Source organism: Chinchilla lanigera, unplaced genomic scaffold (genome assembly GCF_000276665.1).
Source record: "Chinchilla lanigera isolate Chin_1 unplaced genomic scaffold, ChiLan1.0 scaffold00003, whole genome shotgun sequence".
Taxonomy (NCBI): domain Eukaryota; kingdom Metazoa; phylum Chordata; class Mammalia; order Rodentia; family Chinchillidae; genus Chinchilla; species Chinchilla lanigera.
In genome coordinates, this window is record NW_004955404.1 from 37,670,608 (window position 1) to 37,684,409 (window position 13,802).

Sequence of the window (13,802 nt, forward strand, 5' to 3'; positions counted from 1 at the left end):
TGATGTGTCCTTTAGTTTTTCTTGCTTCCTTTTGCTTTGTCAGTATCTTATTATACTTTCCAAATCACATTCTTGCACTCTAAATACCTCAAGGTCTGATTCTGAGAAAACACTTGAAGAATGCATCACGTTTGTCCTGAAAGTGTAGGAGAATGGAGATGTTATTTATGAAGAAATGGAGGTTAGTGGACATTATCTTGGAAGAGGAGCTTAAAAATAATGCCTTCCTACCTGACATGTTAATTTGGTGGTACTGTGCTGAGGAAAAGAAGCTGTCAAGGACTCACATAGTGAATAGAGACAAATGCGAAAAAAGATAAACAACTAAACTCTGGTACACCACAATTCAGAGTATCAGAATTTGCTGAGAGGCCAACCAACAAATACATAATCAAATGATATAGGTTGGCTATTAGAATTTAGGAAGTAAAAAAAGAAACTTGTTAACTAACATCCAGGTGAAAATCAATTTTAAGATAAATGAAATGATTAAGGTCATTCTAGTTGTAGTCAAATAAACACAATCATATACTTTAGATATTTGACATAAAACTGTGAAAGTATCAAAGTTGGTTGACACTGTCAACCAACACAGTGGCAAGAAAGACAAAAAAATAAATGAGAACATAAATATGTAGAAAAATATTGAGGTATTTTTTCTTAAGAGAGATAGAGTAAAAAGTACTAATAAGCCCAAGATGAAAAAAGTTAAGTGAGTTTGTTTTGTTTTGTGTTGTGTTGTGTTGTGTTTTGGTTTGATTGCTTTATTTGTCTGTTTGGTTTGGTTTATTAGAAAAAGGAGCATATATTTTAAGGTAAAGGGAATCATGCAGCACACAGGAGAGCTGTCATGAAAATATGAAAGCCCTTTTAGAAATAGTGTCTTTTGGTAGATTAGAAATCATGTGATCTGATACACAAGTGTGGGGAACAGTTTAGTTTAGCCATTTTAATGTGAGTGTAGGCAAATTGTAGGGCATCAAGAAGGACTGTGGGTAGATTTGTGGAAAAGGGAGGGAAAAATCTCTTTCCCTAGTTTCCGTTTTCCCAATACATTAAAAATTAAAGTCAACAACTGAGAGTGATGCTTAAAGAACGGTTCAATATTTGAAGAGAAGAGGTGGGTTTGAGAGTTGCCGAGTAATGAATTCAAGAGAAAAGTAAGATGTAAGTGATTGACAAGGAGACCAAAAAGAACATTTCAAGTTTGTGGTCAGTGATTTAAAGTGTGTCTTTTCTCTAATTATTTTGTTATACTTGGTTGAAAGTAAGGAATAAAAGTGCAATGAAATGACAGTGACAAAATAAATCTGTGTCGTCAAAGCAGAGAGTGTGTTAACAAACTGCATAGTCTAACCAATAAAAAAGGAAACGAATCCTGAGAAGAATGAGAAGCAAAGAAGAGGTGGTCAATCAATGGACTGAATCTTCTGAAGACACTGGTATATTCTGAAATTTCTAGAGAACATTAACTGCAAAAAAGAGTATCTTAAAATTGAATTACTGCTGTGAGCAGAAATAAAACAAATGCAATGTTACACAAAAACTCATGCACATACTGACAGCACCGAGGGGCATGTATTGTATAATGCCCTTCTAGGTTTAAAATAGTATAGTTAACATCAAAAAGAGCTAAGTGTGTGGCCCTGAGGGAGTCTCCATGTAAGGTTCCTTGGAGTTGAGAATCATTTGAATTACTATAATAGGAAGGACAACAATATTTTCAGAGTAGAAACAGATATTGAACTTAAGGTGCACTGGCGTATCTAGCGACTGAGTTGTGAAATTAAACCAAGTTGAGAGAAGGCTAGAAAACGTCTCACCAAAGGTTTAAAATGTTGCTTATGACAGTGTAGACTGACAGCGTTGACAGCTCTAGATCTTGTATGGGAAATCTATTTACTTCTACTTCAGCCGTCACTGCTGAAGTAGAATGGATTCATCCATTTCTCTGGTGCTATAAACTCTCTCTTTCTGTGAGACACCTCGACGGGCAGGTTAAAAAAAAAATGGGATTTAGATGTTTCAATAAAATGAAAATTCAAAACTTTGCACTGGCAGTTTTATTTCTGAAGACACTTTAGAATTCTAGATTTGGGGACAGAACTAAACTCATAATAAAACTTGTGGTAATAATAGCTAAAAGTATTTTTTTTAGGAATCAGGAGACATAGTACATACATAGTAAATGATCTGTGTTACTAGTCATCAGGCTATTTTCTCATATCCAAGAAAATTAGATATAATTCTTAGTGTTTGGTATTTCATGGGCTGTGCATCTCTATGGTAACTGCAGTGTATTATAATATAAAGGCATGAATGTCATAATCTCAAAGAAGATAATGTAAAATAGCAAACAATAAATACATGTTAAGAGATTTCTTGGAAATTGCTGAACTAGGATTTCAGTGAATATATTTATGAAACATGAGATTACACGTAATCCAAAAATGAAAGCTATTTCAATACAGTGAAAAGGGAGAACACCTGTAAGCTTATCATATGCATTCCAAGTTCTGTGTAAGCAAATAAACTTATTTTTTTCAAACATATATTCTTCCCAAAGGAAATTGGGAGATAAAAGTAAGGATATAATTCAGAAAGGAAGTTATGAGGGTATAAATCTATAAATATTTTAAAATTTATTTATTTAAATAGCCTTGAGAGCTGTCGATTTTCTTTTTCCTTATTTTGTGTTTTTCCAGTACTGGGAATCACACTAATGACCTTGCACTTGCCAGGCAGGTGCTGTGCTGATGAGCTAAATCCCCAGCCCCTTGATTTTCATAGTGAATAAGGAATAAAGTTGACTTGGAGGGAGATTGGTTTCTTGTCTTACTAGAAAAATGTTATAGTGAAAATATTAACAGTTAATCGTCAAAGTCCAGCACAAATTAAAAATTCAGACACAAATTCATCACAATTTGCTTGAAAAAATTTATAATAAACACGATACCTATTTAACAAAAGTTTTCAAAGCGGGCATTTTAAACATGCAGAATGTTTATCCACTAGCTGTATCAAAACTTCTTTCTTTTTCCTGTTCTTTAGATACGTAAATATAAATATCTCTAAAATGATGGTTTTAAGAATGAGCACCAGAAATTTGTATTTGTTTTGAGTAGTTGTTTACTGACACTGAAAGCCTCTATGTGACTTCCTTATAGAAAAACATCAATATTTGTCTTTTTTTATAAACAGACATGAAAGCTAGACTTTTTCATAAGAGCATTGCATTTTCTTTAGTTATGTGATGTTGTTAGGCATATAAACTTTTCCAGTGTAACTTAAACGTTATGGGCTGATTGACAGATAAATGAGCCAAAACAGTTTCTAGTGAATCACAATGCTCAGTAAAACCACTTGCACACTCGTGGAAAGGTGACACACACATGAGAAGAGTGGATGGATGGATAAACTCATGAAAGAATGACTGACTGGAAATAAATCTCTGTCACTAAACCTGTATCACCAGAGGATGTACTGAGTCAATATCTCATCCAATTTTAAGGCTGTCGATTCTCTCCTTGAAAGATATGAAAGGTGAAGACCATAAAAGTTTTATTTTGCCTTAACAATTAATTTTTGTGTCTGTCTGCATGAATTAGATCACAGCTGCATCCATTGAGTCCCACAATGAATTACATTAACAAAATTACCTTAGACCTGTTCCAATTATGGTTATCAGGCCCACTTGCAACCTAGACGTATATTACAAAAACTGTTGCATATGGGCTCTCCTACAACTAAAACAGAGGGTTTATTTGGATTTTGGAAGCAGCACAATCTTTACTTGGGTTTGTTATTCCGGACAACTTCCCAAGTGATTTGAAAATCTGATATTTTGAGTGGGCCCTAGAATAAGCAAAGGCTCTGAAATAGTCTTAACCTACTGGAAGGGTGTTCTGCTACTGGGGTCCTAAAACCCAGTAGACCCATTGATGTTCCAAGCATTAGTTACTGTGAACCTCTGGTAAAACCTACATAGGTAAATGACAGAGGAAGCACTTATGCATTAATCTGCAAACAATTACTCTCCTTTTGAGAAAAAGCTCCTGACCTGCTTCTAGGCTGTAATGTAAACTGGGTCCTTGACTATATGACACCAGGTTACTATGTAAGCTGAACTGAGCATTATTTGACCTACCAAGTCACACATTTGGACATGCATAGCAATAGTCTATCACCACATGGAGATGACGTATACATGGTCAGACACAAAAACAATTCTAAAAGTACGAGTAAGCTGCATAAAGAATTGGCATCAATGTCCCTGGTTCATACTACTGCTGACTACCTTCTTCCCACAGGATGTTTCTCTGGCATCATGCAGTGTATGGTATGATCAATTTACAAAGGGAGAAAAGACTGGCATCTGGTTAAAATATACTTCTGCATGTTATGCAGACACCTCTTGAGAACAGACAGCTGCAGGACTACAGCCACTTTCCGTGACACCGTGACGGACAGTAATGAAGAGTAATTCTCACAGTGGACAGAAACTCACGCAGTTCATACATTTTTGTATATTGTTTATACATTGTTCTTGGAAAACAAATGACCGAAAGTTTGACTATACCAATTCATGGGCTGTAGCCAATAATCTGACTGGATGGTGTGGGAATTAAAAAGGACGCGCCTGAAAATTTGTGACAAATATATTTGGCAAAAGACATTTAGATAAGACTCTCCCTAAGGGTGAAGGCTATGAAGATATTAATATTCTCAAGTGAATGCTCACTAGAAAGGTGACCTTAGCAGAAGAGGACATTAATAATTAAGTGGTTATCAATCCATACTCCCATTAGCAGTGGAGGAGTGCTCCTTTGCCCCCATAGTCCCTCCAGCACTTGTTATGGGTTGATTTCTTCATGATAGTTAGATATTCTGTGGTTAGTAAAATTTTTTTTAATTCAGCCACCCCTGTCGTTGACCAATGTGTTTGTGGAAAAATGGACTTGTTGGCAGGGATGGAGGTTATGCCTGGGTTCAGCAATATGTGCTTTCATCCCCAAAGTCTGACCTTGCAACAGCCACTACTGAGCTCCTGATTTGACAGAAGCAGGCACTAACACTGAATCCCCAGTATAACCTCATTCCCTGGGGTGATCAGCCTGTGATCTGGTGGAAAAGGCAGCGCTTCGTGCCTACTGGAAAAAAATCGTTTTCCAGGTGTGGATTCCCTTTGCCTGCACGTAATTCTTCTGCCAAAGCTGCCATCTCTTGACTTACAGAAAGCCTCATTCACCATCACATACTCCGCACAGCATTGCTTCTGAGCACTGAATGCATTTCATGGCCAAAGAGGTCCTCCAAAAAGCACAGGTTCATGGAATTCACTTACTAACTTCTTCACCACCAAGAAGCAGCTGGGTTGAAAGACAAGAGTAATGACTTTTTGAAGATGCTCTTTCAGCTTCGTCTAAGTGATCATACTGTTCAGGGCTTGGGCATGGGTCTCCAGAACACCGAGTACATTTGGTATACACATCCAATTTGTGGCTCTATTTTTCCCATAACCAAGATATATGGGTCCAGAAATGAAAGAGAAGAAGTGGAAATGATACCACTCACCATGACTTCTAGTGATCCATTAGCAGAGACTGCTTTCTATTCCCATGGCATAGATAGCTTAGTTCTAGTGGTGGGGCTTCTACAGATGGCACAATGGTAATTTCATTGAACTAGCAATTATGACTTCCCCTTGTCACTTCGAGTACCTCATGCATGACACAATAAGCTAAATGGAGAGTTATAGTGTTGGTACTGTGATCGAGCCAGACTGCCAAGGAGAAATTGGAATATTACTCCACAATGGAGATAAGGAAGAATATATGTGGAGTACAGGAGATCCCTTAGAGCATTTCCTAGTATTACTATGGCCTGTTGTTAAAGTCAATGGGAAACTGCAACAACCAAATCTAGATAGAATGATAAATGACCCAGAGCCTTCAGAAATGGAGGATTGTGTCACTCTGGCAGGTAAAGAATGAAGACCAGCTGAGGTGCTTGGTAAAGTCAAGGAAGCACAATATGGGTGGTAAAAGTAGGGAGTTATAAATACCAGCTGCAATCAATTAGAGAAAGGAGGAATGGCATGAGTATCTTTCTTAGTTTGTTAACATGGTTGTTTATATAAACCCATATATTAAGCAGGTGTCTTTGGAGGTTTTTGTCATATAATATGAATCAACTTAATATTGACATTAAGCGTTGTTAAATATAGGTTAAAATATTTAAGCTATGGAGTATCAGGAGAAGAATAAGCATTACCCAAAGGAAAACTATGCCTTGTGTTCTGGGAGAGAATTAGTGTATTTCCCTCTGTGTGTAATGTAGTTGTATTGTATTAGGCATACTTGTGAACTGGCTACCTCATTTGGAGAATGGTATGGTTTAAGTAGGTGTTTCTGGTTGTCAAACTGACAAGGGGTGAATTGAGATCACTTGTCCACTTCTCTTGAACAAGGACAGCCTGGCAGATTAGTGAAGCTCTAGGTGTCTGTGAAAGTTTGACACATATTCCAGCTGAGTGGGAAGATCTGTCCCAAAGATGAGAGGCACCAAGGAACAGGCTGGAGACTAGTGGGAAGAAAACAGGAGAGAAGGAACAAGTGTCCCATGTTTGGAGGAGCTCCAGTCTTTCCATGCCCTTTGGGTGTGTGTCTCCGGCTTCTTCAGCTTTTCAGAACAGACTCCATACCCTTAGCCTTGTCACTCAAGTTCTTTAGCCTGCCAGTAGACTTGCACCCTTGACCCTGAGGTCCTTCTAGGCCTTCAATCTTTGGCTGCTACTGGATTCTCTGGCTTTCTTTTTTTTTTTTTTTTTTTTTTTTTTTTTTTGGTTTTTCTCCGGTACCGGGAACCAAACTCACGACCTTGCACTTGCCAGGCAGGCGCTTTGCCGCTGAGCTAAACCCCAGCCCCTCTCTGGCTTTCTTATGCAGATTCTTCCTCCTTGATTCCACAGCTAGACACTGTGACCTATCTGCTTCTCATTCCGTCAGCCTACTAAATAAATCTCTTTGTATAATTACACATATATTTTGTATTGATTCTTTCCCTCTAGAGAACCTTAACTAATACACACACTAATGGGAAGGCAACAAACACATCAGATGAATAGGTGAATGGTTAAATTAATGAGTAAAAGGCTAAATGGGAATTTTTTTTTAGTAAAACAATGTATATCATAAAAAATTTACCGACCCTATATTCTGTCTTATTTTTTCAAGTCCTCCAGTTTCCTCCTTGAGAAATCTGAGACTATTTGGACACCAGAAGTATTTTATTTTGCCTTACAATTAATTTTTACACCGTTCATGTGCATGCATTAGATTGCAGCTATATCTGTTGAACTCCACGGTGAAGCTCTGAACCTACATTACTAAAATTGCCTGAAACCTGATGTTCATATCACGATTATCAGGACTACTTTCAATTTAGATATGTGTTAGACCATAGCATCCAGCCCTATGAATATTGTTTGAGATATGAATTCCCCACCACCAGATTATCACTTAAAAATGGTTTTACCAAAACTAACAAAGACTGTAATGTAGAATAAATTGCTCTATTGTTCTGTAACTTTTGTGATTTTCTAGTGGCTCAAAATAAAAACATGGTTTTGATTTCCAACCAGCATTTATTCACCTTCTATTCTTGCAATAAAATATATATTGCACATATATTTCTATATCTATATAACACCATTATTTTCCAAATATCCATAGTCTACACTGTCTGAAAATAACAAGGCTCTCAATAAAGTTATGAATGTCATTAGCAAAATGTTAAAAAATGGAAAGTTATATAAAATAAAAGCATTCTCTCTTGATATATATTTTTCCTCTCTTTTTGCCTTTCTTTGTGTTTTCTAATTGAGCCAGACCTGTAGTTTTTTAGTTATGATGCTTGAAACACAGAATTATTTTATTTTTTGTTGTTCTTCGTTCCCCCAAATCTTTGATGTAAGCAAACAGAAAAACTCTGAAGAAAACAGACAGCTAAATGTTTAGTACTCCTGTCTCAATTACTAGTTTATGTGTGAAAAAGTAGACACAGCAGTAATATGGATTTAGTCATACAAATTAATTTGTAATTGGAAGGTAGTTCTTCATCTTTCATTCAGGAAATTGCCCAATGGGAATTCAAGCTAAGTAAGAATAACACATGAGTGACTGGATTCTTTACTGTCTAGTACAAAATTTGGTCTCATGTCCATCATGTGATTTCTTTTCTCATATTCTTAGGAAATATCATTTCAAACTCTATGAAATAAGGATAAATAGTCAATTGGCCCATAATATTTCTGAAAATTAAACTCCCTTCTAAACTACTAATAGTTTCTCTACCAAGTTTCTGTAGCATTTCCCAATGTTGAATCCACTAAATTTTATGGATTAGCACTATTTGCCTTATACCCTACATAAATATACAAATATTGCTCCAGATTTTAGGGAAATAGGTTATGTGTTAGAAGTATAAATGAGACAACTATACAATTAACTCAGTGAGGTTTTGGGGCTGTTTGCTATGAAAGAATAAACATAAGGATCACTGATGCTGTGATTAGCTAATTTTAATGATATATTCTCCAAATATTTATCTACCATCCATAAGTTTAAGGCTTTTATCTCAAAGATATTACAGAAGCATGTTCAGACTATAACCAACAAAGAATGAAAATACCAATTTTTACATTTTCTTTTCTTTATTAGTCTTCTTTTTTGCTTTAACCATCAACCCTTCTATTGTATAAGAAGACTGTACTGCAACGGACAGAGAGGAAAATTTATACGTTAAAGGTTATGACTGTATTTGATTTTGCAAAGGTGTTCATTCTTTCACTAGACTGCAGTACTGAGCATGGTCATTTGTAGAATCTCAGAAAGTGTCTTCTTCATGTTATACCTTAGGAGACTGTAGCACAGACACCAAACTACAATATTCTAATAAAGATATCAACTCTTTAGCATAAAACAAAACACGAAGTGTGTCTCTATAGATTTATGAAAATATTGCCATTTAGTATTACTAAAGAGCATAGATATCTCTCCAATTTATCTAATTCATTTAAGAGCCTTAGCTTCTTTTTCTTGATTTTGAGAGAATGATTCATGAGTAATATAGATTTTCTGCTATCCAAGAATGATAGGGATTCAATGTAATTTCACTTTAGGAAACCACTAAAATATAATATATTTTATATAATTAGAATAGTCCTATGATCATCAAATAAAAATTTCTAAACTCCTCATCACCAAATAGTGACACATATTCTTCACATGATTTTTATGATCTATGGGAGCACATGTTCTGTTAATAGTTTCAGTTTTTTTTATTCTTTACTTATGAGAACAGCACAACAACTGGGAATTCTGATCCCAGACTGACCTCAAGTCTTGAAGCATTCGACTTGGATCTACACATCCTTTTTCTTCCTCCCATAAATGAAATTCTGAAAGCGTTCATCCAAAAGCTACACATGTGTTCAACATTTATCCACATCTACTTAAAAATGTTTAGCTTAGATTACATATATATTTCCAGTAAGGAATAATTCTCCTACTAATATAGAATGAACATATAATAACCCTAAATAGCTTCTACAATTGCCCTTCAAAGATTGACACCAGAAATTGCTCTTAACTTCTTCGTATAATAAGCCTAAAACTTATATAATAATATTATATAGTTATTTATCTTTGCTAAACTTTTCTAGGATACAGCTAAATAATATTCATCTTAGCTATTAAGGTAAAAGTACCATCTTTTCCCATTTTACAATGTAATTCATCGTTTTGAGAGCCAATCTTTAGCCAAAATCTGCTATGTCAAGAGAAACACAGAAATGACTTCAATCTCCTCACTAATATTAAAGAGTGAATTTTGTTACCCTAAAATGACTATATTATAACTCTAACCCTCAATAGATAGTACTTTTAAAAGGTAATTATGGTAAATGAGGTTGTAGGGGAATACTGGTCTAATTTTACTAGTATCCTTATAAAAAGGGAAGGAATCCAGGAGGGAATGCTCATAGATGAAAGGCTGTGTAACAAAGCTCTGAGAATCAGTGGTTTTGTCATATTTATCTTGGTCTTTAGCTCTCCAGAATGATGAGGAATACATTTCAATTATTTGAAATAATGATTCTCTTATGGAAACCCTATCAAACTAACACAGAGTTTGGTAATAGATGGGTGTGGATATGTGGTACCTAAAATTATGGAAGTAACTGCAATCTTGTAGCAAATGGAGGTACAAGAGTTTTCATAAAAGAGTTAGAAATAAACCTTGATTATCTTGAAGGAATTATGGATAGGAAAAAGACAATACTAAATGTGACTCTGAAAAGCTCTTAGATGGAAATGAGAAACACGTTTTTATAAACTACAGAAAGGTAAGGTCCAAAAAAATTCACATACCTATTGTTAATATAATCTAAATAAAGTTTTACATTCTGCAATCTGTATTAGATGTTTCTGAAACTTTCCATAAGAAAAAAAAGAAAGGACACTTTTACATTTCATCAAGATGAGAAATATTAAAACACTTTGAAATGTTCTTAAAATAAGTTATGTTATGGCAAGGTGGACAAAAAGCAGTAAAATTCTGACCTTGTCTTCAGCTGTTAAAACTGAATGTCTACCTTGCAGGGCAAAAGCATCAAGCAGGATGCTAATTTAACAAGCAGTATCGCCACTGATTTTCTCAGGAATGGAAATTCGATGAATGAAAAACCTAACTCACATTGTTTTTCAATAAATTTTTAGCTTTCTTGTAAAATGTGTTCTCTAGGGGCATCTTAGTCAGTTTAAATTATAATAGTTTGACTGCTGACTGTTGCTGCAGCAACTTTTAAAACTGTATATGTTGCTATAAATTGCCTATGAGTCAGATTCATTGCAAGGTGAAGGAGGGCATTCTGACTGCCCTGTTTTTCTCATCTAATCTAAACTTAAAATAAAATAAGCACTCATGCATTTTACTTGCTGCATACAGCTTTTAAAAAATACCTGCTATTATTTCCTTGAAGAAGTAAAGGCAAGGTAAAAAACAAAACAAAACAAAAAAAAAAAACAAAAAACATGTTTCTATAAAAAAGCAAAGTTTCAGGATTAGCGAGCATTTTATATAACCTTGTGAAAAGTGTTCTGATTAACACTGACCTTCCTTCTCACGTGGTGAGAACTGTGCTGGCAAGGTAGGAAATGAAGTCTCAGAGGTAAAGTCACAGGTCAGTAAAGTCAAACATTTAATCAGATAATGGAAGACTATGTCATTAATAAGTGTGTCATTTGCTTCAATAAAGGCATCAGTTTGAGAAATCAAATCAGTTATCTTAATACTCTGCATAACCTCTACTACCCTACCCCCACACACCTCCTTGATAACCTGCTTCCGAACTCTTACATCGCTAGTGTTTGTGTTCTTCATTTTTCTTTTCAGTAGAAAATTCTACCCTATTACAATATATTTATCTTACATAGGCTTATTTTGCCTAGCCAGATTAGAGCTTCATTTAGAACTGTAAATGTATCTTTCTGCCACAAATGGAAACAGAGATTTCACAATTTCCTAATAGTACTATTATCAACCCATGAAACTAAATTGTTATGATGATCAAAAAAATTTTCAAATGGATAAGATAAATTGTAATGTAATTATACCATTCTAATAATATAAATGTATTTTTCAAATGATTATTAAATTTGGTGGTTTGTAAAATAACCTCCTTTGAACAAATGAATGAAATGCTTAAAATGTTAACATCTTATTTAATCATTATTAAGTACGACCAAAAGGAAATGAACAAAAAAGTGAATACTCTGAGAGTTAGAATTTCTCTATTATTTTCCTAAACTCTGCAAGATTTACACAGTGTCTAGATATATGTTATATTCTGTACCACAGAAATCATGGCAGAGTACTTGCTAGTTACAAGTCAACAAACTAGATAACCTGGAAGAAATAGATAAATTTCTGGAAGAATATAACATATACTTATTATTTATATGTACTTATTCAGCAAGATGCATGTAAACTTAGTGTACTTTATTTATTTATTTATTTATTTATTTTGTACCAAAAATCGAACTCAGGACCTTGAACTTGCCAGGCAGGTGCTTGTGCCCCTGAGTTATATTCCTGGCCGCCTTCATGTACTTTAAACATATATGAATAAAATTTTAAAAAATAAACAAACAAACAAAAGAGAGTGAAGAGCACAAAGGAAATCTTATTTAAAAAATTAAAAGAAATGGGAAGGGAGAACAGACATTTCACCAATAAGATGTATAATCAGAAATGAATAGCCTGTCAATATAGAAATGTGTAGGACTGGATGGCTTTACAGGTAGAATTCCATCAAGCGTTTAAAGAATTCAGACCAATTCTTTTTAAATCCTTAAAAATTGAAGAGGTATCTCACTTCCAAACAGACATCAGGTACCCAGCATTAACTTTACATTAAAACTACATAAGACATCTAAAGAAATGTACATGCCAGTAGGGTTGTTGAACAAAGATGTAAAAATTTTCAAGATTCAGGTTAAGCATCTTTATCTAATATAGCAATCAAATATATAAATTGCTACAAAATCCAAAGCATTCTGAGTGTTGCACTAATGTCACAAATGCAAAATTCTACACTTGACCACATGCGACCATTCACAGTCAAAATGCAGATGTATTAAAATATAGTACGAAATTACTTTCAGGCTATGTGAACATGGTATACACAAAACAAGAAAAAATCATATGCAAACTTGAATGACATCTCCAAGTCATCTCACTTTATATATACAATTATTCTAAAATCTGAAAAAAAATCTGAAACCCCTCTTATCAAAGCATTTCAGATAAGATGCTCAACTTATACTGGCAAATTTAATTCAATAGTACTTAAAAGGGTCATAAATAGTATGAGGTTTATTTCTGAGGTGCAACAATGATTTAACACAAACGATGTAAGAATGACTTGCAAATTGAGGTGATACATCACAATAATAAAACAAAGAAGAAAGTAGCCAATTGATGTAGAGAAAAGTATTTGACAGATGTCTGAAGTGTTTTATGATAAAATCTCTTAGTAAAGTAGGAGGAGCAATAAACTGTCTAAACATAATAAAGGCTATATAGAAAGGCCATTTATAATAGTATACTCAATAATGAAAAGCTGAAAGTTTTTCATTATGATTGGGAAAAAGACAAGGATGCCCACATCTACCATTGGTAGAGAAATTGGAAAAGAAAAATAAATAAATCATCCAAATTGGAAAACAAATTTTCCCTTGTTCCAGATGGTATCATCTTATAGAGTTATGGAGTTCCCTGAAGACTACACACAAAAAATATACCAATAATTTTTAGAATTAATAAATTGATTCAGTGAGGTATCAGGGTGTAAAATTAAAATACAAAAATAAGTCATGTTTTCACATACTAATTAGAAACTGACCAAAAAATAAATTAGAAAAATATTCCTTTGAAAATAGTATAAAAAAGTTAAAAATAAGTATAAATAATAGACTTGTAAACAGAAAACTGTTATAAATGGATTAGCATAACCAAAAAAGGCAGTAACAATTGTGAAACATATTCATAAATCTTGGATTTAATATTGTTAACTAACATGTGCATATCACTAACTCAAATGTGGTATTACTTATAGAAATAATAAGAACAAGTCTAACATTACAACAGAACATTAAACCTTGGTAAAACCAAAACAATCCATAGAAAAAGGATAATGTTGGATTCACTTCACTTCCTGACTTCTAAATATATCACAAAAC